At 46.9% G+C, this 24471-nt stretch overlaps 5 non-coding genes across 5 annotated transcripts; all 5 read right to left on the reverse strand.

Moving 5' to 3' along the window:
* Positions 1 to 7087: 7087 nt before the first annotated feature.
* TRNAQ-CUG (transfer RNA glutamine (anticodon CUG)) lies at positions 7088 to 7159 on the reverse strand. Its single transcript has one exon. It is a non-coding gene; the product is annotated as a tRNA-Gln (tRNA).
* A 728-nt stretch (positions 7160 to 7887) lies between these two features.
* On the reverse strand, positions 7888 to 7969 carry TRNAS-AGA (transfer RNA serine (anticodon AGA)). The gene has a single exon. It is a non-coding gene; the product is annotated as a tRNA-Ser (tRNA).
* A 903-nt stretch (positions 7970 to 8872) lies between these two features.
* On the reverse strand, positions 8873 to 8944 carry TRNAQ-CUG (transfer RNA glutamine (anticodon CUG)). The gene has a single exon. It is a non-coding gene; the product is annotated as a tRNA-Gln (tRNA).
* Positions 8945 to 9672: 728 nt separating this feature from the next.
* Positions 9673 to 9754, reverse strand: TRNAS-AGA (transfer RNA serine (anticodon AGA)). Its single transcript has one exon. It is a non-coding gene; the product is annotated as a tRNA-Ser (tRNA).
* Positions 9755 to 10652: 898 nt separating this feature from the next.
* On the reverse strand, positions 10653 to 10724 carry TRNAQ-CUG (transfer RNA glutamine (anticodon CUG)). The gene has a single exon. It is a non-coding gene; the product is annotated as a tRNA-Gln (tRNA).
* Between the last annotated feature and the right edge of the window lie 13747 nt (positions 10725 to 24471).

Raw genomic sequence — 24471 nt, forward strand, 5'->3', positions numbered from 1 at the left:
TCCAGCTGAAGCCAACGATCTCCTGCAATAAAAGTAAAATAATAAAGCAACCTCATCCTTACCTTTCGATGGTTCCCAGGACAGCTCCAGCTCTGCTACATCGAGATGACAGGCTGGACCGCAGCAGAACGCCGCCATCCAGCCTGTCATCCCGCAGACACTGAGAAGAGCAGGCATGCTTGCGCTCCTCAGTGTCTCTCTGTGACGTCATCCAGATGAGCCGAGTTCATGTCCAATGAACTCAGCTCACCTCATGCACGTCACTGACAGCGTGGGAAAATTCTCCTGCACTCAGCGCTTCAGCGTGAGAATTCTCCCACGCTGTCAGTGACATACATGAGGTGAGGTCATGTCCAATGAACTCAGCTCACCTCATGCACGTCACTGACAGCGTGGGAAAATTCTCACGCTGAAGTGCTGAGTGCAGGAGAATTTTCCCACGCTGTCAGTGACGTACATGAAGTGAGCGGAGTTCATTGGACATGACCTCGGCTCATCTGGATGCCGTCACAGCCAGACACTGAGGAGTGGAAGTATGCCTGCGCTTCTCAGTGTCTGCGGGATGACAGGATGGATGGCAGCGTTCTGCTGCGGTCCAGCCTGTCATCTCGATGTAGCAGAGCTGAAGCTGTCATGGGAACCATGGAAAGGTAAGGATGAGGTTGCTTTATTATTTTACTTTTATTGCAGGAGATCGTTGGCTTCAGCTGGAATGGGCGTGATGGTAAGTATGGTTTAATTTAGAACAATAAAGAATTGTGTGTTTATTTCAATTAAAGGACTTTTTTCTGGGTGTTGTGTTTTTTTAAATACTTTACTAGAAATTCATGGTGGTCATGTCTAATATTGGCGTGACCCCATGAATTTTGGGCTTAGGGCCAGCTGATAATGCCAAGCTGGCCTTAACCCCTTTATTACCCAGTGAGCCACCGCACCAGGGCCCTGGATGAGTTGGGTACAGCGCCAGAAGATGGCGCTTCTATGAACGCGCCATTTTCTGGGGCGGCTGCGGACTGCAATTTGCAGCGGGGGTGGCCCAGAAAGCTTGGGTCTCCCTGCGCTGCGGATTCCAGCCCCCAGCTGCCTAGTTGTATCTGGCTGGGCACAAAAATAGGGCGAAGCCCCACGCATTTTTTTTTTAAATTATTTCATGAAATTCATGGAATAATTAAGAAAAAAAGGGCTTCCCTATATTGTTGTGTCCGGCCAGGTACAAATAGGCAGCTGGTGGTTGGGGGCAGCCTGTTCCTGCCTGCTGTACCTGGCTGGACACAAATATAGGGCGAAGCCCCACGTCAATTTTTTTTAAAATAAGTCCTTTATTTTAACACTAAATGACATTTGAGGAGTTAATAAAGATGCAGTCCCTAAATTATTATTTATTTTTTAATTAATTTTTCCCAAAACTTTTGACGTGGGCTTCGCCATATTTTTGTATGCCAGCCAGGTACAGCATCCAGCTTCTATGAACGCGCCATTTTCCGGGGTGGCTGCGCACTGCAATTTTCAGCGGGGGGAGGGGGGGGGGCAGAAAGCTTGGGCCTCCCTGCGCTGCAGATTCCATCCCCCAGCTGCCTAGTTGTACCTGGCTGGACACAAAAATAGGGAGAAGCTTCACGTATTTTTTTTTTTTAATTATTTCATGAAATTCATGAAATAATTAAGAAAAAAAGGGCTTCCCTATATTGTTGTGTCCAACCAGGTACAAATAGGCAGCTGGTGGTTGGGGGCAGCCCGTTCCTGCCTGCTGTACCTGGCTGGACACAAATATAGTGCGAAGCCCCACGTCAATTTTTTTTAAATCATTTCAGGAAATTCATGAAATAATTTAAAAAAATTGATGTGGGGCTTCGCCCTATATTTGTGTCCAGTCAGGTACAGCAGGCAGGAACGGGCTGCCCCCAACCACCAGCAGCCTATTTGTACCTAGCCGGACACAACAATATAGGGAAGCCCTTTTTTTCTGAATTATTCCATGAATTTCATGAATTTAAAAAAAAAAAAACGTGGAGCTTCGCCCTATTTTTGTGTCCAGCCAGGTACAACTAGGCAGCTGGGGGCTGGAATCTGCAGCGCAGGGAGGCCCAAGCTTTCTGGGCCCCACCCGCTGCAAATTGCAGTCCGCAGCCGCCCCGGAAAATGGCGCGTTCATAGAAGCGCCATCTTCTGGCGCTGTACCCAACTCATCCAGGGCCCTGATGCGGTGGCTCACTGGGTAATAAAGGGGTTAAGGCCAGCTTGGCATTATCAGCTGGCCCTAAGCCCGAAATTCATGGGGTCACGCCAATATTAGACATGACCACCATGAATTTCTAGTAAAGTATTTAAAAAAAACACAAACACCCAGAAAAAAGTCCTTTAATTGAAATAAACACACAATTCTTTATTGTTCTAAATTAAACCATACTTACCATCACGCCCATTCCAGCTGAAGCCAACGATCTCCTGCAATAAAAGAAAAATAATAAAGCAACCTCATCCTTACCTTTCCATGGCTCCCACGACGGCTCCAGCTCTGCTACATCGAGATGACAGGCTGGACCGCAGCAGAACGCTGCCATCCAGCCTGTCATCCTGCAGACACTGAGAAGCGCAGGCATACTTCCACTCCTCAGTGTCTGGCTGTGACGGCATCCAGATGAGCCGACAATGAACTCGGCTCACCTCATGTACGTCACTGACAGCGTGGGAGAATTCTCCTGCACTCAGCGCTTCAGCGTGAGAATTTTCCCACGCTGTCAGTGACGTGCATGAGGTGAGGTCATGTCCCATGAACTCGGCGCACCTCATGCACGTCACTGACAGCGTGGGAGAATTCTCACGCTGAAGCGCTGAGTGCAGGAGAATTTTCCCACGCTGTCAGTGACGTGCATGAGGTGAGCTGAGTTCATTGGACATGACCTCGGCTCATCTGGATGACGTCACAGAAAGACACTGAGGAGCGCAAGCATGCCTGCGCTTCTCAGTGTCCGCGGGATGACAGGCTGGATGGCAGCGTTCTGCTGCGGTCCAGCCTGTCATCTCGATGTAGCAGAGCTGAAGCTGTCCTGGGAACCATGGAAAGGTAAGGATGAGGTTGCTTTATTATTTTACTTTTATTGCAGGAGATCGTTGGCTTCAGCTGGAATGGGTGTGGCGGTAAGTATGGTTTAATTTAGAACAATAAAGAATTGTGTCTTTATTTCAATTAAAGGACTTTTTTCTGGGTGTTTTTGTTTTTTTTAAATACTTTACTAGAAATTCATGGCGGTCATGTCTAATATTGGCGTGACCCCATGAATTTCGGGCTTAGGGCCAGCTGATAATGCCAAGCTGGCCTTAACCCCTTTATTACCCAGTGAGCCACCGCACCAGGGCCCTGGATGAGTTGGGTACAGCGCCAGAAGATGGCGCTTCTATGAACGCGCCATTTTCCGGGGCGGCTGCGGACTGCAATTTGCAGCGGGTGGGACCCAGAAAGCTTGGGTCTCCCTGCGCTGCAGATTCCAGCCCCCAGCTGCCTAGTTGTACCTGGCTGGACACAAAAATAGGGCGAAGCGCCACACATTTTTTTTTTTAATTATTTCATGAAATTCATGGAATAATTAAGAAAAAAAGGGCTTCCCTATATTGTTGTGTCCGGCTAGGTACAAATAGGCAGCTGGTGGTTGGGGGCAGCCCGTTCCTGCCTGCTGTACCTGGCTGGACACAATTATAGGGCGAAGCCCCACATAATTTTTTTTTAATTATTTCATGAATTTCCTGAAATAATTAAAAAAAAATTGACGTGGGGCTTCACACTATATTTGTGTCCAGCCAGGTACAGCAGGCAGGAACGGGCTGCCCCCAACCACCAGCTGCCTATTTGTACCTAGCCGGACACAACAATATAGGGAAGCCCTTTTTTTCTTAATTATTCCATGAATTTCATGAAATAATTAAAAAAAAAAAAACGTGGAGCTTCTCCCTATTTTTGTGTCCAGCCAGGTACAACTAGGCAGCTGGGGGATGGAATCTGCAGCGCAGGGAGGCCCAAGCTTTTTGCCCTCCCCCCCCCCGCTGAAAATTGCAGTCCGCGGCCGCCCCGGAAAATGGCGCGTTCATAGAAGCTGGATGCTGTACCTGGCTGGCATACAAAAATATGGCGAAGCCCACGTCAAAAGTTTTGGGAAAAATTTATTAAAAAATAAATAATAATTTAGGGACTGCATCTTTATTAAGTCCTCAAATGTCATTTAGTGTTAAAATAAAGGATTTATTTAAAAAAAAAATGGCGTGGGATCCCCCATAATTTTAGTCTCTAGCGGAGGTTAAGCAGACGGCTGGGGCAGATGTTTGAAGCCTGGGAAGGGGGTAAAACCCACGGAGCTTCCCAGGCTACTAATATCAGCCCCCAGCTGAATACCTAGCCTTTACTAGCTATTAAAATGGGGGACCCCCCAAAAAAAAATGACGTGGGGTCCCCTCTATTTTAATAGCTAGCAAAGGCTAGGCAGACAGCTGGGGGCTGATATTAATAGCTCAGGAAGGGTGCCATGAATATTGGCCCCCTCCCAGGCTAGAAACACCAGCCGTCAGCCGCCCCAGAAATGGCGCATCCATAGGATGCGCCAATTCTGGCACTTAGCCTCGCTCTTCCACGCTGCCCTGGTGCGGTGGCAGGGGGTAATAGTGGTGGGGTTCATGTCAGCGCCAGCTGCCATGAAGCCCAGGTTAGTAATGATGGCCGTCTATATGACACCCCCATTACTAACCTACAAAGTGTTAAAAAGAAAAAACACACTACACCCAGAAAAAATAATTTATTTGAAATAAAACACCATTTTATTTAATTCTTAGTTTACTAAAAAAAAAATAGTTACCTGTCCACGTTCCTGCGCTGATCTCCCATGCACAGCTGTCACATCTGGAGATGGTGACAGCTGTGCATGGCTGCTGTAAGCTCAGGCTGCCGGGAACACGTCCGCTCCCGGCAGCGGGAGCCACTGACTGAGGTCACCGGAGTGCATTCAGGCAGCGCAGCTCCGGAGACCTCCTTTACGGCAGTGCTGTACCGTGGGAATTTCTCACGATACAGCAGTGCCGTAAAGGAGCTAACCGGAGCAGCGCTGCCTGAACTCCGGTGAACCCTTACGGCCCCGTCATTCTAGCGGCGGCAGCGGTTCAGAGCGGTCACATTCTATGTGGCTGCTCTGAACTGGAGATCTTCGTGGGACACTCGTGGACTACTACGGAGGGGTAAGGATAAGGTTGTGGTTTATTATTTTATATTTTATTACAGGAGATCGATGGCTTCGGGGAATTAGGTGTCTTGGTGAGTATAGGTGTAGTTTTTTATTTTTTACTTTATTTCAGGTGGCGATCGGCGGGGACAGGTAATGTATGAACTAATTTCTTTTAGGTAACCACTGGCCACCAATGACATGTTTTTAACATTTATTGGGGACACAGTAGGGCAATTTAAATAGCAGGATCAGGCTGATGGGAACTACTGCTCCCATCGAGCTGATCCTGCTGGCAGGAGTGGACGGGGGACAGACATAGGCCGATGGGAGTAGTAGTGTCACATCGGCCTATGTCTGCCCGCACACACACCCGCACACACACACACCCCGCACACACACACACCCCGCACACACACACACACACCCCGCACACACACACACACACCCCGCACACACACACACACACCCCGCACACACACACACCCCGCACACACACACACCCCGCACACACACACACCCCGCACACACACCCGCACACACACACCCCGCACACACACACACCCCGCACACACACACACCCCGCACACACACACACCCCGCACACACACACACCCCGCACACACACACCCCGCGCACACACACACACACACCCCGCACACACTAATCATGACGGGTCTGGGAGGTGAGGCTGACCTGTGCGGCCGTGGGAAAGTTCATGTGAGTTCATGCAGTCAAGCATGAACTCACATGAACCCTCTGAGGGCACCGCGGCTACTTCAAATGAACAGCTGATCGGCATCACCTGATACCTCAGCTGTTCATTTGAAATAACCGGCGGGAAAGCGCAGCACAGAACGGGAAAGCCGGCGGTGAAGTCTTTTCACTGCCGGCTTCCCCGCCCGGGTCCTTCGCTCCTTGGTGCTGCGCTCCCCGCCCGGTCCTAATTTACGATCGGGATGGGAGGTGGCGAGGGGAGCGGAGGATCGGGGTGGGAGGCTGCGGGGAAGCAGTATGGGGCTGCGTGATTGTTTAAAAGCCGGCGGCTTTTTACCGCGCGCCGGCTTTTAAACAATCAGGAGAATTCTCCCACGCTGGGATGGCATTCTGATGACAAGCTGGATCGCAGCTGAGCGCTGCCACCCAGCTTGTCATCCTTCACAGACACTGCAGAGCGCAGGCATTATGGGAACTTCCGATTCCGGTATTCGATATTATAAAAGTATCGGAATTAAGTATCGGAATTCCGATACAGTGAATATCGGCCGATACCCGATATTTCAGTATCGGAATGCTCAACACTAGTATTGAGCGTTTTTTAACCTCATTAAGTTTCCCAAAACGCCAAGCGGTTAACAGAAGTGAGCATATCATTTTTCAGGTATATTTTGCTTGCTTTATACTTACTATGCAAGTCAATGAGTAGGTTAGAAAGACCCCTGGAAGGTTCCTGAGTGACATTCACAGCATTTTGCGAGCAAAAAAGAAACTTAAACAAACTCATTTGATGCCCAAAACAATACTTAGAAAAACATCACCAAACTATGTTTACAAAATGCTGGAAAACACTAAAAAGGGTGATTCAGGATTAGAACTGCTGTCGTTTCTTGAGGCCGTTTCGGCTTGAAATCCTGGTCAGTTTCAACCACCTGGAAAAAGTGTCATGCAAACATTGGCACAAATCATAGAGTATGATTGCTTGGTGTGACATAGATGATATGAGTTTTGCTTCATGAAGTCAAGTTTAACTTTTGATTTAAACTTTCTTGATAGATAGATCTTTTTGCCATGTGGATTTTAACTTTCTCTTTTTATGTTAAACCATGTGCATTGGCAAATTGAGTGTGAGCAGAAAAGATAATACCGCTATGCAGAAAAAATTTCTCAGGTTCCACTGAGATTTGAACTCAGATCACTGGATTCAGAGTCCAGAGTGCTAACCATTACACCATGGAACCACATGACCAATGAAGCTGGCTGGATTTTCTTTTGAAAACAGTAAAAGAGCATGTGTAAATAGTGGAAATGTGAGAAATTCACTCTTAATCCAGTGATCTGAGTTCTAATCTCAGTGGAACCTGGGAATTCATGCATTATGATGAAAACTGGTTCTAAAGCTGTTCCGCAAATGTATATCTAACACACATTGGTAAATTAATATCTCCTCCCTTTTTCTTCCACAAGTGTGCTTAAAGTTCCATGATATCACAACAAGGACAGTTTTAAAATGTTGATGAAATCTGACTAATAATTAGCGTGCTGGATCTATCAGCTGGAAAAAGGGTGAGAAAAAAAGAAATTGCAAAACTTCTGCTCATCCAGAAGTCACTAAAGATTTTTCATGGTGTGCTAAAAGGTTCCATCGGAAAGATAATTCAAGTAGAGTTGGTGCAAATCAAAGTTCATATCCCAGTCCATCAGCCACGGCAGTGGTCTGTGTTCGCTGGAAAAAAGGAGGATTTGCACCACATACCTGATGGCACCCTCTGAGCTTTGTTTGATTGGTGGTGTGATGCACAAGTGACATCTCACCCGGCTGACTAATCAAAAGAAGATCTACAGATGCTGTTAAGCTGGTTCTACAAATACAATCCATAGATTACAGACCATTTCTGTGGGGGATAGACTTGGGAATGTGGAAATTGATCTGCCCAGATAATTCGTCAAAATGTTACATGAAGTTAAACGTAGTTGGCAGGATTTGAACCTACGCGGGAAGACCCCAATGGATTTCTAGTCCATTGCCTTAACTACTCAGCCACAACTACTCAGACACTGTTTCAGTCTTAGGAGTTTCACACCTTTTCTGATAGCACCATGATCAATATCAGTGATTATCCTTCTGGAAGACATTTCAGAAAATGGAAGATTTCAATTGGAAACAAAATTCCAGGCCTCACTGAAATGTAAAAATCTGATTTAAAGGTATCATCAATTGGAACCTTTTACAGTTCAAGGTTTATTAAAATTCATAAGGCGGATTTAAAGTGACTTTGTTCCAAACACTTCCTGAAAAAGGCTTTGAAAATGCTCAATAGTTTGAACAGATTCATTTCCATGCAAAAAGACTTGCTGTTCATATGATCAGGTATTGAGCTTCTTTTAACCTCATTAAGTTTCCCAAAACGCCAAGCGGTTAACAGAAGTGAGCATATCATTTTTCAGGTATATTTTGCTTGCTTTATACTTGCTATGCAAGTCAATGAGTAGTTTAGAAAGACCCCTGGAAGGTTCCTGAGTGACGTTCACAGCATTTTGCGAGCAAAAAAGAAACTTAAACAAACTCATTTGATGCCCAAAACAATACTTAGAAAAACATCACCAAACTAAGTTTACAAAAATGCTGGAAAACACTAAAAAGGGTGATTCAGGAAAAGAATCGCTGTCGTTTCTTGAGGCCGTTTCGGCTTGAAATCCTGGTCAGTTTCAACCACCTGGAAAAAGTGTCATGCGAACATTGGCACAAATCATAGAGTACGATTGCTTGGTGTGACATAGATGATATGAGTTTTGCTTCATGAAGTCAAGTTTAACTTTTGATTTAAACTTTCTTGATAGATAGATCTTTTTGCCATGTGGATTTTAACTTTCTCTTTTTATGTTAAACCATGTGCATTGGCAAATTGAGTGTGAGCAGAAAAGATAAAACCACTATGCACCAAGAATTTCTCAGGTTCCACTGAGATTTGAACTCAGATCGCTGGATTCAGAGTCCAGAGTGCTAACCATTACACCATGGAACCACATGACAAATGAAGCTGGCTGGACTTTCTTTTGAAAACAGTAAAATAGCATGTGTAAATAGTGGAAATGTGAGAAATTCACTCTTAATCCAGTGATCTGAGTTCTAATCTCAGTGGAACCTGGGAATTCATGCATTATGATGAAAACTGGTTCTAAAGCTGTTCCGCAAATGTATATCTAACACACATTGGTAAATTAATATCTCCTCCCTTTTTATTCCACAAGTGTGCTTAAAGTTCCATGATATCACAACAAGGACAGTTTTAAAAAGTTGATGAAATCTGGCTAATAATTAGCGTGCTGGATCTATCAGCTGGAAAAAGGGTGAGAAAAAAAGAAATTGCAAAACTTCTGCTCATCCAGAAGTCACTAAAGATTTTTCATGGTGTGCTAAAAGTTTCCATCGGAAAGATAATTCAAGTAGAGTTGGTGCAAATCAAAGTTCATATCCCAGTCCATCAGCCATGGCAGTGGTCTGTGTTCGCTGGAAAAAAGGAGGATTTGCACCACATACCTGATGGCACCCTCTGAGCTTTGTTTGATTGGTGGTGTGATGCACATGTGACATCTCACCCGGCTAACTAATCAAAAGAAGATCTACACATGCTGTTAAGCTGGTTCTACAAATACAATCCATAGATTACAGACCATTTCTGTGGGGGATAGACTTGGGAATGTGGAAATTGATCTACTCAGATAATTCGTCAAAATGTTACATGAAGTTAAATGTAGTTGGCAGGATTTGAACTTACGCAGGAAAACCCCAATGGATTTCTAGTCCATCGCCTTAACCACTCGGCCACAACTACTCAGACACTGTTACATTCTTATGAGTTTCACACCTTTTCTTATAGCAGAATGATCAATATCAGTGATTATCCTTCTGGAAGACATTTCAGAAAATGGAAGATTTCAATTGGAAACAAATTCCAGGCCTCACTGAAATGTAAAAATCTGATTTAAAGGTATCATCAATTGGAACCTTTTACAGTTCAAGGTTTATTAAAATTCATAAGGCGGATTTAGAGTGACTTTGTTCCAAACACCTCCTGAAAAAGGCTTTGAAAATGCTCAATAGTTTGAACAGATTCATTTCCATGCAAAAAGACTTGCTGTTCATATGATCAGGTATTGAGCGTCTTTTAACCTCATTAAGTTTTCCAAAACGCCAAGCGGTTAACAGAAGTGAGCATATCATTTTTCAGGTATATTTTGCTTGCTTTATACTTGCTATACAAGTCAATGAGTAGGTTAGAAAGACCCCTGGAAGGTTCCTGAGTGACGTTCACAGAATTTTGCGAGCAAAAAAGAAACTTAAACAAACTCATTTGATGCCCAAAACAATACTTAGAAAAACATCACCAAACTATGTTTACAAAAATGCTGGAAAACACTAAAAAGGGTGATTCAGGAAAAGAATCGCTGTCGTTTCTTGAGGCCGTTTCGGCTTGAAATCCTGGTCAGTTTCAACCACCTGGAAAAAGTGTCATGCGAACATTGGCACAAGTCGTAGAGTACGATTGCTTGGTGTGACATAGATGATATGAGTTTTGCTTCATGAAGTCAAGTTTAACTTTTGACTTAAACTTTCTTGATAGATCTTTTTGCCATGTGGATTTTAACTTTCTCTTTTTATGTTAAACCATGTGCATTGGCAAATTGAGTGTGAGCAGAAAAGATAATACCGCTATGCACAAAGAATTTCTCAGGTTCCACTGAGATTTGAACTCAGATCGCTGGATTCAGAGTCCAGAGTGCTAACCATTACACCATGGAACCACATGACCAATGAAGCTGGCTGGATTTTCTTTTGAAAACAGTAAAAGAGCATGTGTAAATAGTGGAAATGTGAGAAATTCACTCTGAATCCTGTGATCTGAGTTCTAATTAGTGTTGAGAGAGCACTAAAATGCTCGGGTGCTCGAAGCTCGGGCCAAGCTCACTGTGATACTCGGGTGCTCGACCCGAGCAGCGAGCCCAATGTTAGTCTATGGGAGACCCGAACATTTTTGCGACGGCTCCCCCGGCAGTCTGTAGAAAGCCTAAATAGTGCCCAAAACGATAGTGACAGGGCTCAAATGACATGGGGAGAGCATAGGGATCGCCCCTGCAAGCATTTCTGACACCCAGGTCACTGCTGTCAACAACGTGGTCAGAGGTATTAAGCCACTTTTACAGGCTCACAATAAAACGTTCAAAAATGAAAGTGAAAGTGCTTTCCTGTGAAATATGTTAACCCCTTAACGACCATGGGTCTTTCTGTTTTTGTGTTTTCCTTTTTTGCTCCCCTTCTTCCCAGAGCCAGAACTTTTTTAATTTTTGTTCAATATGGCCATGTGAGGGCTTATTTTTTGCGGGACGAGTTGTAATTTTAAACACCATCACTGGTTTTACCATATTGTGTGCTGCAAAATGGGAAAAAAATTCCAAGTGCAGTGAAACTGCAAAAAAAATGCCATTCCACAGTTGTTTTTTGGGTCCTTTTTTTACCACGTTCACAGATTGCTAAAACTGACCTGCCATCATTATTTTCCAGGTTGTTTCGAGTTCAAAGACACCAAACATGTATAGGTTCTTTTTTATTTAAGTGGTGAAAAAAAAATCCAAAGCTTGCTAAAAAAAACAAAAAAAATGACGCCATTTTCCGAGACCCTTAGCTTCTCCATTTTTCGGGATCTGGGGCCAGGTGAGGGCTTATTTTTTGCGTGCTGGGCTGACGTTTTTATTGATACCATTTTGGGGTAGATCCGATGTTTTGATCGCCCGTTATTGCATTTTATTGCCAAGTTGTAGCGACCAAAAAAACTTAATTCTGGCGTTTAAAATTTTTTTCTCGTTACGCCGTTTACTGATTGTATTAATTCTTCTTTTATTTTGATAGATCGGGCGATTCTGAACGCGGCGATACCAAATATGTGTATGTGTTTTTTTTTTTATATATATATATTTTATTTTGAATGGGGCGAAAGGGGGGTGACTTAAACTTTTATATATTTTTTATTTTTTTTATTTTTTTAAAAACTTTTTTTTTTAAACTTTCTGCTTGCTTCTATAGTCTCCAGAGGAGACGAGAAGCAGCAGTTGTCTGATTGCTTCTACTGCATACAAGCGATGAGCAGATCGCTTGTATGCAGGAGAAATGCTCACTTGCTGTGAGTGCTGACCACTAGGTGGCGCTCGTAGCAATTGAGACATGACAACCACAGGCGTCTACTGCAGACCCTGAGTTGTCATGCCCACCCATTGGTGACCCGCGATCACGTGACGGGGTCACTGATGGGCGGGGCTTAGGACTCCCGGAAGCGCGAGTTAAATGCCACTGTCAGAGATTTACCATGTTAACAGCCGCGGGTGGATTGCGATTCGAATAATCAGCTGACATGTGCTTGCTTCAGTGTGGGCTCACCGCCGGAGCCCCCGCTGAACCGGCCTTCCCGACCTGGTGCGTACTATTACTGACCCGGTCGGAAAGGGGTTAAGGAACATCCTTTCCAGGGTAAAGACTTGTGTATAAGGTAAAATAAATAACCAAAAACAAAAATACTCCTCCACACCTTGGGCTATGTTCACAAGTAGCATTTTTTATGCGTTTTTGCACGTTTGTATTGCTTTCAACCGTGACAAATGCATTCACCGGGAAATGTCATTTTAACATTTTACAACCTTATCTGGCCATGTGCTGTGTGACACATGCATACAGTGCTAAAAAGACATGGGAACAGCATGGGGAAGACCCCTGGAAGCATCTCTGACAACCAGGTCACTGCCTAAAAGTGTGCCCATCAGAAGTGATCCTTGCCGCATCAGAAGGTGCAGACTTGCAATTATCCCTGTGCAAGTCCTTGTCCAAGGGCAGTGTTCAATTGTACCTCCCCCATAACTTTCAATACAAGCGCAAGTATGCAGCCTGCCACCCACCCACCCCCAGGCTGCAATACCATACTGCTAGCTTGCTTGCACTTGAAATTGGGCCTTTTAGGCATGTGGAGGTGGAACCTGGCCACCACGTCATGGCTGCATCGGTAGCCTGGTATTCATACTCAGTCCCCAGCCGCCCAGCGGCCGGGTGTCCACGCTTGGTCTACAGCCGCCAGGGGGCGGCCGGGTGTCCATACTCAGTCCCCAGCCGCCCCGCGGCCGGGTGCCCACACACAGTCCCCAGCCGCGTGGGGGTGGCTGGGTGTCCATAAACGGTCCCCAGCCGCCCCTATTTGTCCCGGTGCGCCTTATACACAAGCGCGCATACCAAAACATTACCTGTGCCCTCCCCAGTGCATTTAGTGGGAAGGACAGCCTAACCACAAACACGTGGACAAGTGAGTGTGGCCAGGAATGGTCCATCTCACTGACGCCTTCACACTGGGTTAATATTGTGGAAGCCGGGACACAGTTGGACACTGGGATGCAACACGTCCTCCAGACATAGAGGATTGCGGGTCCTGGGTCAATCAGGCTTCAACACAAAGTTCAGAAGGTAGACAGCAGCAGTGGTCGGCCTCCTACACAATGAGTAAATTATTCATGATCATGAGGCCATCCACCTCCTTAGCTTTCTGTTCCTTGGAATGCAAGCGCATGTATGTAGTAGCAGCTAGGCCTGAGGTGGTCAGCATTTTGGCGCATATTGTACCTCCTTCGAGGATTGCTAGATGTTTTCCTGCTACTATCACAGTTCTATGACTCCCGTTAAAACAAAGCTTCAGGTGATGAATGATGGATGAGGTGGTGGCAAAGGAGAAAGAGCAGGAGGAACAGGGACCATTCACATCAATATCAGGCCAGCCAACCACACATGTCTTGTAGGATATGTTTCTGTACCAAAAGGAGCGGTTCAGCTACACAGTTATAAGGCATACAGTGAATGCAATGCCTAGCAAAAATTTTGAGGCACTCCAATGCCCCTTGGAAGTGACATGGAGGTCAGAGGGCCTTAACTAAACCGTTTTTTCCATTTATAGCAACTGGGTCTCCTGTGCACTGTTGGCCTAAGCAGGGAATGGAAGGCTTTCCAAAAATTAATAGGCACTGCAATGCCCCTTGAAACAGATGTGGATTACAGTGTATTAAAAACCTTCTACCCATTATTGGGGAGTGGGTCTCCCTTAGTTTTTGCCTATGCATTGAAAAGCAAAAGCTGACAAAAATTAGGAGGAAATGCAATGCCCGTTGCAAGAGTCGTGGAGATTAGAGGTAATTAAAAACAACATGTCAATGCCCCTTGGAAGAGCTGTGGAGTTCAGAGTGGTTTAACAAGACGGTTTTAATGCCCCTTAGAAGAGACGTGGAGTTCAGAGTGGTTTAACAAGACAGTTTTAATGCCCCTTGGAAGAGATGTGGAGGTCGTAGTAGCTTAACAAGATGGTTTTAATGCCCCTTGGAAGAGTGGTGGAGGTCGCAGTGGAATAAAAAGACAATATCAATGCCCCTTGGAAGAGTGGTGGAGGTTACAGTGGAATAAAAAGACAATATCAATGCCCTGTGGAAGAGACGTGGAGGTCACAGTAGCTTAACAAGACGCTTTTAATGCCCCTTGGAAGAGTGGTGGAGGTCGCAGTGGAATTAGAAGACAATATTAACGACCCTTGGAAGAGACGTGGAGGTCACAGTAGCTTAACAAGATGATTTTAATGCCCCTTACAAGAGCCATGCAGTACAGCATATTAAAAACATTATTCCCATTATTGGGGAGTGGGTCTCCCATAGTCTTTGCCTATGCCTTCCAAGCACAAGCTGCCAAAAATTAGGACAGAGGAACTTGCAATGCTGGCAACATGGACCACGGTCACCCTGGTGGTATAGTGGTTGTGGAGGCTGAGGATAAGGAGAAGAGCAAAAAACAGCCGAAATGAGGAAGCGTATACCCATGTGTGGGTGTGAAGCGATGCATGGGAATACACCTCCCGAAATAACACAGTGGATTTGACTTTATGTTACTCTGCTGTCATTTGGTGGTGATGAGAAGTCTAGCCCAATCCAGCCCTTGTTCATTTTGATAAGGGTCAGCTTGTCAGCATTGTCAGTTGACAGGTGAGTGCGCTTATCAGTTATAATTCCCCCAGCGGCACTAAAAACACGCTCCGATAACACGCTAGTGGCAGGGCAGGCCAGGACCTCCAAGGCATACAGAGTGAGTTCATTCAAAGTGTCCAGCTTGGATACCCAATAATTAAAAGGCACAGAGGAATCACGGAGGACGCTGGTACTCCCTCACCATCTTTTGAAACTTTCCACTCCTTGTGAGAGTACCCTGCGCCTCAGGGCCTGTAAGCTGGGCAGGTCTCAGAAAACTGTACTAGAACATTGACAGTGTTCCCCTGCCTCTGCTGGATTGGAGTTGCGTCTCTCTCGCCTGTATGCCTTAGTTGGGCAGCGAACTGTGACATCTGCCGCTACCGTGTTCAGATGGGAATTTTTTTAATAGTTCTGCAGCAAGGGCCTTCTAGTACTGCCCCATTTTTGTAGACCTCTCCAACTCAGGAATAAGAGAGTGAAAGTTCTCCTTGTAGAGGGGGTCTAAAAGTGTCATCAACCAGTAATGACTGTCACCCAACATTTTGACAATGCGAGGGTCACGGTTAAGGCAGCGTAACATAAAGTCAGCCATGGGTGCCAGACTGGTAACGGGCAAGACTTCCGTGTCCTCACCAAGATGACGACTGATAGTGTTGAGCGATCACTAAAATGCTCGGGTGCTCGAAGCTCGGGCCGAGCTTACCGTGATACTCGGGTGCTCGACCCGAGCAACGAGCCCAATGTTAGTCTATGAGAGACCCGAGCATTTTTGCGGCAGCACCCCCGGCAGTCTGTAGAAAGCCTAAAAAGTGCCCAAAACGATAGTGACAGTGCTCAAAAGACATGGGGGCAGCATGGGGATCGCCCCTGGAAGCATTTCTGACCCCCAGGTCACTGCTGTCAACAACGTGGTCAGAGGTATTAAGCCACTTTTGCGGGCTCACAATAAAACGTTCAAAAACGAAACTGAAACGGTTTTCCTGTGAAATATGTTAAGGAATTTCCTTTCCAGGGTAAAAACTTGTGTATAAGGTAAAATAAATAACCAAAAACAAAAATACTCCTCCACACCTTGGGCTATGTTCACAAGTAGCATTTTTCATGCGTTTTTGCACTTTTGTATTGCTTTCAACCGTGACAAATGCGTTCACCGGGAAATGTCATTTTAACATTTTACAACCTTATCTGGCCATGTGCTTTGTGACACATGCATACAGTGCTGAAAAGACAAGGGATCAGCATGGCGAAGACCCCTGGAAGCATCTCTGACCCCCAGGTCACTGTCTAAAAGTGTGCCCATCAGAAGTGATCCTTGCCGCATCAGAAGATGCAGACTTGCAACTATTCCCGTGCAAGTCCTTGTCCCAGGGCAGTGTTCAATTGTACCTCCCCCAATCCTTGCAATGCAAGCGAAAATATGCAGCCAACCACCCACCCACCCACAGGCTGCAATACCATACTGCTAGCTTTCACTTGAAATGGGGCCTTTTAGTTTGGAGGAGGCCGAAGCTGGCCACTACCTCATGGCCGCTTCGGCAGCGAGGTATCCATACTCTGTCCCCAGCCGCCCGGCGGCCGGGTGTCCACGCTCGGTCCAAAGCCGCCAGGTGGCGGCCAGGTGTCCATACTCGGTCCCCAGCCGCCCTGATTTCTCCTGTCACCTTCCCCCACACTTTTCTTAGCCTGGCCTGCTTTTGGGCAGCATTGGACGAGCCCACCAGAGAACCAGACTCCTCCAGTGGGCCCTGGCTTCTCGATCAGGGGAGTTGAGAGTGCCTAGGTGAGGAGCATGATGATGATGATAGAAGTTAGCATCTGCTTTGTTTTCTTGGAATGCAAGCGCATGTATGTAGAAGCGGCTAGGCCTGAGGTGGTCCGCGTTTTGGAGCATATCCTACCTCCTCCGAGGATTGCTGGATGTTTTCCTGCTACTATCCCAGTTCTATGACTCCCGTTAAAACAAAGCTTCAGGTGATAAATGATGGATGAGGTGGTGGCAAAGGAGAAAGAGCAGGAGGAACAGGAACCATTCACATCAATATCAGGCCAGTCAACCAGATATGTCTTGCAGGATATATTTCTGTAACAAAAGGAGCTGTTCGGCTACACAGTTATAGGGCATACAGTGAGTGCAGTGCCTACCAAAAATTTCGAGCCACTCCAATGCCCCTTGGAAATGACATGGAGGTCAGAGGGCGTTAACTAAACCTTTTTTTCGATTTATAGCAACTGGGTCTCCCGTGCACTGTTGGCCTAAGCAGTGAATGGAAGGCTTTCCAAAAATTATGAGGAACTGCAATGCCCCTTACAAGAGCCATGTGTGGCACCCCAGGGGTCTAGTCACCACAGTAATAGAGATATTACGTCGGAGAGCAAGTGGGAGGTTTCCTGGTCAGGATCCCTTAAACATGCAAGATCCTCCTGCCCCAGTCCTGGGAGGGGAGAATTCTGCCCTTATAAACTGGATCTGGGGCGGGTTGAGTGAGTCAGAGAACAGTCAGAGTCAGAGTGAGAGCAAGGGAAAGTAACAGCAAGGAGCTCTGTAGGAGCTAGGAGCTAAAGACCAGGGGCTGGAAGCTGAGCAGAGCTCGCCCTGGCAGAAGACAATAGGAACCGGACACAGGAGTCCGAAGCTGTGAGGACTTATATATCCAGCAGCAGAAACCAGCCGGCAGGGGATTTCAGGTCCTCTGGCCATAGAAGCCCGGAGGCTCAGTCACAAGCAAGGGACCAACACCGCCGTCGTGGAGTGGTGGCTAACAGAAGGCCCCAAGTCACCAGCCATACGGGTGAGCACTACACGGTACACTCAGGGACGTGGGCTACTTCTACCCGCTTACAGCAAGGTAGCCAGGAAGAGTGCAGACAGACTTGGAGGCCTACAACTCCACCTGGCCTGGGGAACTCCTGCTTGCTCACAGACTGACCAGGCCTCTTATGCTAGCCAGTACTCCCGGGAGGGTCTACCTTATATTCATCAGTAAAGACCCTGAACTGCACTGCAAAGACTCTGAGTCGTTCCTGCTGCGCTCATGCACCATCATCCCCATCATCCACACTCACTGCCCTGAGGCTATACTCCTCCCGAGGGGAGTTATCCCATTCTATGCTGCACACGCAACACCAGCCTCAGCGGTCTGCCTCGCAGCGGTGGTACTCCCTGACCGCAATCCTCGGGAGGCGCAGTCGGACAATTAACCTCAAAACCTAAGAAAGACTGCAACTGGTTTGACCAGCCTGAGCCACGGGACCGGGTCAACGCCACGGAGACTACAGACCCCAGAGACCCGGCACCGGGTATCCCACACACGTGTACACACGGCCCAGGGGGCGCGTCACATGCAGTACAGCATATTACAAACATAAGTCCCATTATTGGGGAGTGGGAGTCCCATAGTATTTGCTTATGCCTTGCTAGCAAAAGCTGCCAAAAATTAGGACGGAGCAACTTGCAATGCCCCTTACAAGAGCCATGCAGTACAGCATATTACAAACATAAGTCCCATTATTGGGGAGTGGGTCTCCCATAGTATTTGCTTATGCCTTGCAAGCAAAAGCTGCCAAAAATTAGGACGGAGCAACTTGCAATGCCCCTTACAAGAGCCATGCAGTACAGCATATTACAAACATAAGTCCCATTATTGGGGAGTGGGTCTTCCATAGTATTTGCTTATGCTTTCCCAGCAAAAGCTGCCAAAAATTAGGATGGAGCAACTTGCAATCCCTCTTACAAGAGCCATGCAGTACAGCATATTACAAACATAAGTCCCATTATTGGGGAGTGGGTGTCCCACAGTATTTGCTTATGCCTTGCAAGCAAAAGCTGCCAAAAATTAGGACGGAGCAACTTGCAATGCCCCTTACAAGAGCCATGCAGTACAGCATATTACAAACATAAGTCCCATTATTGGGGAGTGGGTGTCCCATGGTATTTGCTTATGCTTTCCCAGCAAAAGCTGCCAAAAATTAGGACGGAGGAACTTGCAATGCTGGCACCCTGGTGTTATAGTGGTGGTGGACGCTGAGGATAAGGAGAAGAAGATTAAACAGCCGAAACGAGGAAGCGTATACCCATGTGTGGGAGTGAAGCGGTGCATGTGAATACACCTCCCGAAATAACACAGTGGATTTGACTTTATGTTACTCTGCTGTCATTTGGTGGTGATGAGAAGTCTGGCCCAATCCAGCCCTTATTCATTTTGATAAGGGTCAGCTTGTCAGCATTGTCAGTTGACAGGCGAATGCGCTTTTCAATTATAATTCCCCCAGCGGCACTAAAAACACGCTCCGATAACACGCTAGCGGCAGGGCAGGCCAGGACCTCCAAGGTGTACAGAGCGAGTTCATTCCAAGTGTCCAGCTTGGATACCCAATAATTAAAAGGCACAGAGGAATCACGGAGGACGCTGGTACGATCGGCAAGGTGCTCCCTCACCATATTTTGAAACTTTCCACTCCTTGTGAGAGTACCCCGCGCCTCAGGGCCAATAAGCTGGGCGGGTGTCAGAAAACTGTCCCAGAACGTTGACAGTGTTCCCCTGCCTCTGCTGGATTGGAGTTGCATCTCTCTCGCCTGTACGCCTTGGTTGGGCAACGAACTGTGACCTCTGCCACTAGCGTGTTCAGATAGGAATTTTTTTAAGAGTTCTGCAGCAAGGGCCTTCTGGTATTGCCCCATTTTTGCAGACCTCTCCACCTCAGGAATAAGAGAGTGAAAGTTCTCCTTGTAGCGGGGGTCTACAAGTGTCACCAACCAGTAATGACTGTCACCCAACATTTTGACAACGCGAGGGTCACGGTTAAGGCAGCGTAACATAAAGTCAGCCATGCGTGCCAGACTGGTAATGGGCAAGATTTCCATGTCCTCACCAAGATGACGACTGACCATGCTCTCCTCCTCCTCCTCCTCTTCCTCCTCCCCCCTGTCCTCAGGCCACCCACGCTGAACCGACGGTATGACACTTGTACAGGTACTACCGTCTACAACGCATGATAGCAGCTCCTGTTCTTCCTCCTCCTCCTCCTCCTCCTCTCCCTCATTGTCCCCCAATGCATGTTGGGATGAGATGAGGCTGGGCTGTGTGTAATCGCCCGCTATAGCTTCTTGATCCATCTCATCATACTCTGGCTGCAATGCCTCCTCTTTAATTCTCTGCAGAGAGCATTGCAAAAGACAGACAAGTGGGATGCTGACACTAATGATGGCGTCATCGCCACTCACCATCTTGGTGGCCTCCTCAAAGTTTGTCAGGATGGTACATATGTCAGATATCCAGGTCCACTCCTGAGGTCTTATGTGTGGAGTCTGACCTGAATATCGACGGCCTTGTTGCAGCTGGTACTCCACAACTGCTCTCTTCTGCTCACAAATCCTTTGCAACATGTGGAGGGTAGAGTTCCAACGTGTGGGGACATCACACACCAGCCGGTGTGCCGGAAGCTGCAAACGCTGCTGCAACACAGCAAGGGCGGCGGAAGCTGTAGCCGACTTGCGAAAATGAGCTGACAGGCGGCGTACTTTCACGAGCAGATCTGGCAACTCGGGTATGATTTAAGAAAACGCTGAACCACGAGGTTAAGCACATGAGCCAGGCATGCTACGTGTATGATCTCACCTCGCCTCAGAGCCACCACCAGGTTACGGCCATTGTCACACACGACCATGCCGGGATGTAGGTTCAGCGGTCTCAGCCACAGATCTGCCTGCCCTTTCACAGCTGTCCACAACTCACAAGCAGTGTGAGGTTTATCACCTAAGCTTATGAGTTTCAGCACAGCATGTTGCCGCTTGGCGAAGGCAGTACTGCAATGCTTCCAGCTTGTAACTGACGTGGTGATATCTGAGATGGAGGCTGAAAACGAGGAGGAGGAGGAGAAGGAGGATGCGCAGGAGCTGTACACTGTGGGGGCAACTCTGACTGACATAGGGCCCGCAATCCTCGGTGTGGGGAGGATGTGTTCCGTCCCAAGGTCCGACTGGGTCCCGGCTTCCACTATGGTTACCCCGTGTGCCGTCAGAGAGATGTACCGTCCCTGGCCACAAGCACTTGTCCACGTGTCCGTTGTCAGGTGGACTCTCCCAGTAACTGCGTTGTTGAGGGCACGGCAGATGCTTTGGGACACGTGCTTGTGTAGTGCGAGGATGGCACACCTGGCAAAATAGTGTCGGCTGGGGACCGAGTACCGAGGGACGGCCACCGCCATAAGATTGCGGAAGGATTCCGTCTCCACCAGCCTAAAAGGCAGCATTTCCAATGCAAGCAGTCGTGAAATGTGCAAATCTAGGACTGTGGCCTGTGGGGCGTTAGCTGCGAATTTCCGCTTTCGTTCAAAGGTCTGGGATATGGACAATTGAACGCTGCAGTGGGACGTGGACGTGGACGTTGATGCTGTTTCTTGAGAAACTGCCATAACAAGTGAAGACTGAGAGGAGGGGGCATTTTTACATGCAGTATGGACAGGGGATTGCCTTGCACACACAACAGGGGGTTCTATTGCACGCACAACAGTGGAAGAAGCAGTGGTGACACCCGCTGACGCTGGTCGTGGACCCTGGGTTTCGCCCCTCAAAGTCGGGTGCTTTGCTGCCATGTGCCTGATCATGCTGGTGGTGGTCAGGCTGGTAGTTTTGTCACCCCTTCTGATGCTGGCATGGCAGGTGGAACATATGGCCGTTTTGGGGTTATCAGCAGAGTCTTTAAAAAAATCCCAGACTCTGGAAGACCTACCGCTTGTACTGGCAACGTTCTTCGTGTTGGTGTTACGGGGAACGGTTGCCTGCCTTCTGTCTGCGGTCACCACACTGCTTCTTCCTGCCTGTTGGGGTACTCTGCCTCCCTCCCCCTGTGTGCTGCTGGCCTCACTCTGCATGTCCTCCTTCCACGTTGGGTCAGTTACTAGATCATCCACCACCTCCTCCTCTTCCACTTGCGCACCACGATCCTCCTCCTCACTTCCTGGCAATTGTGTCTCGTCATCGTCCACCTCTTGTGACAGATTGCCAACGTCGACTTCCTGTGGCCGTGGCTGTTCAAATATTTGGGCATCGCAACATGGGATCTCCTCTTCGACCACTTGAAGCATATCAGGCGAGGGGCCCAAATATGGAAATGGACCAGTGAACAGCTCTTCAGAGTGTCCAAGTGTGGGATCACTTGCTGTCTGACGACACTCGGCATGCTGGGAGGAAGGAGCATCAGGGTGAGGAGGAGTATGCGGTCGAGACTCACGGCTACTAAGAGTTGACCGTGTGGAAGACAGACCGGCGGTAGTGGTGCCCAGGTAACTGGAAGTATTGTCTGTTATCCAATTAATAACCTATTCACACTGATCAGTTCTCAATACTGGTGTTGTTCTGTGCTTCCCTAGTAATTCGGTCAAGAAGTGGGAGCGAGAAGATGTGGCTGTTGGTTGTGGCACATTTTCACCTTGGCCACGGCCCCATCTTCTGCACGAACAATCACCAGAACGTCCACTTCCACGTCCCTTGCCACGTGCCTTGCCCATTGTAAATGAAGTAAAATAGCTTACACTTGCACTATCAATGGAAAAAGGGTAATAAAGAGTAGATTAGAACCGTGGAAGAGGAAAACCACAGTTATTGTTTACTGGGGTATACCACACTTTTTAAATAGAGATATTTGCGGCTGAACAGTGAGCGACACACTCAAACTGCTTTTTTTTTAGATACCAAAGGCCCAAAACTGGTTAGTACAGCGATTTGACCGGTGGAACTGCGAAACCACACTGGGATGTCGGGCCTACACAAGACTATTTTCAACAGATATATTTTTGCGTCACAACAGTCAGGAGACACTACTGTTTTTCTTTACGGAAAAAACTACCAAAACCTGAATAATAGAGATTTTTTACCGTGGGATGGAAAAACCACAGTTATCGTTTACTGGGGTATACCACGCTTTTTTAAATAGAGATATTTGCGGCTGAACAGTGAGCAACACACTCAAACTGTTTTTTTTAGATACAAATGGCCCAAAAGTGGATAATACAGAGGTTTGTACCGTGGAACTGCAAAACCACACTTGTATTTCTCGGGCCTACACCAGACTATTTTCAACAGATATATTTGTGTCTGAAAAATCAGGGAGACACTATTATTATTTTTATACAGCAAAAAATGCCAAAAACAGGATAATAGAGATGTTTTACCGTGGAACATCAAAACCACAGTAATAATTTACTGGTGTATACCAGACTTTTTTAAATATATATATTTGCGGCTGAACAGTGAGCGACACACTCAAACTGTTTTTTTTAGATACAAATGGCCCATAGAACTGCAAAACCACACTTCTATTTCTCGGGCCTACACCAGACTATTTTCAACAGATATATTTGTGTCTGAAAAATCAGAGGCACACTTTTTTTTTTGGGGGGGGGGGGACACCAAAAGGTTAATAAGATGGGTATTTGTACATTTTGTAGAAGGAAAAAAATAAGAGGATTTAGATAAAAAAAAAAGGATTTTTCCTGGCCCCCGGAGCTAAGTCCAGCAATTTCAGCAACAGGAGCAGCACACAGGACTGTAATGTAGCGTTTGCTGGTATAACCACTGCGTCTCCTATACAGCCTGCCTGCCTGCCTGCGTGATATACCTAGGATGGATATTAGTCCTGGGAAGGACTGTTTGTTTGATCTGGCAGCCTTTACAGACCCTACACTAACTATTTTGCAGCATATATCTCTCCCTAAATCAGCAGCGCTGTCCCTACACTGTCTGATCCGGAGCGACTGTGTCCAAGATGGCGGCACCCGGTTTTAAATACTCGAGGTGACGCTGTGCGGCCAGTCAATCACTGTAATGCCCACAAACAACATGGCTGCGGCATTACAGTGACTGGCTGGCAATCCCTGCATGTTCATTGGCTCTGTAAAGAGCGCCAAACATGCAAGGTGGAGACCCGAGCTCCCGCCCGAGAAACCCGGAAATGCTCAGTGCTCACCGAACATCCTGAGTAGCGTGATGCTCAGGCGAGTACTGAGCAGTGTCGAGCATGTTTGCTCAACACTAGTTCTAATCTCAGTGGAACCTGGGAAATTCATGCATTATGATGAAAACTGGTTCTAAAGCTTTTCTGCAAATGTATATCTAATACACATTGGTAAATTAATATCTCCTCACTTTTTATTCCACAAGTGTGCTTAAAGTTCCATGATATCACAACAAGGACAGATTTAAAATGTTGATGAAATCTGGCTAATAATTAGCGTGCTGGATCTATTAGCTGGAAAAAGGGTGAGAAAAAAAGAAATTGCAAAACTTCTGCTCATCCAGAAGTCACTAAAGATTTTTCATGGTGTGCTAAAAGGTTCCATCGGAAAGATAATTCAAGTAGAGTTGGTGCAAATCAAAGTTCATATCCCAGTCCATCAGTCATGGCAGTGATCTGTGTTCGCTGGAAAAATGGAGGATTTGCACCACATACCTGATGGCACCCTCTGAGCTTTGTTTGATTGGTGGTGTGATACACAAGTGACAACGCACCAGGCTGAC

This window comes from Phyllobates terribilis, unplaced genomic scaffold, assembly GCF_046119375.1.
Source record: "Phyllobates terribilis strain yellow unplaced genomic scaffold, ASM4611937v1 Scaffold_13__5_contigs__length_258822181, whole genome shotgun sequence".
Taxonomy (NCBI): Eukaryota; Metazoa; Chordata; class Amphibia; order Anura; family Dendrobatidae; genus Phyllobates; species Phyllobates terribilis.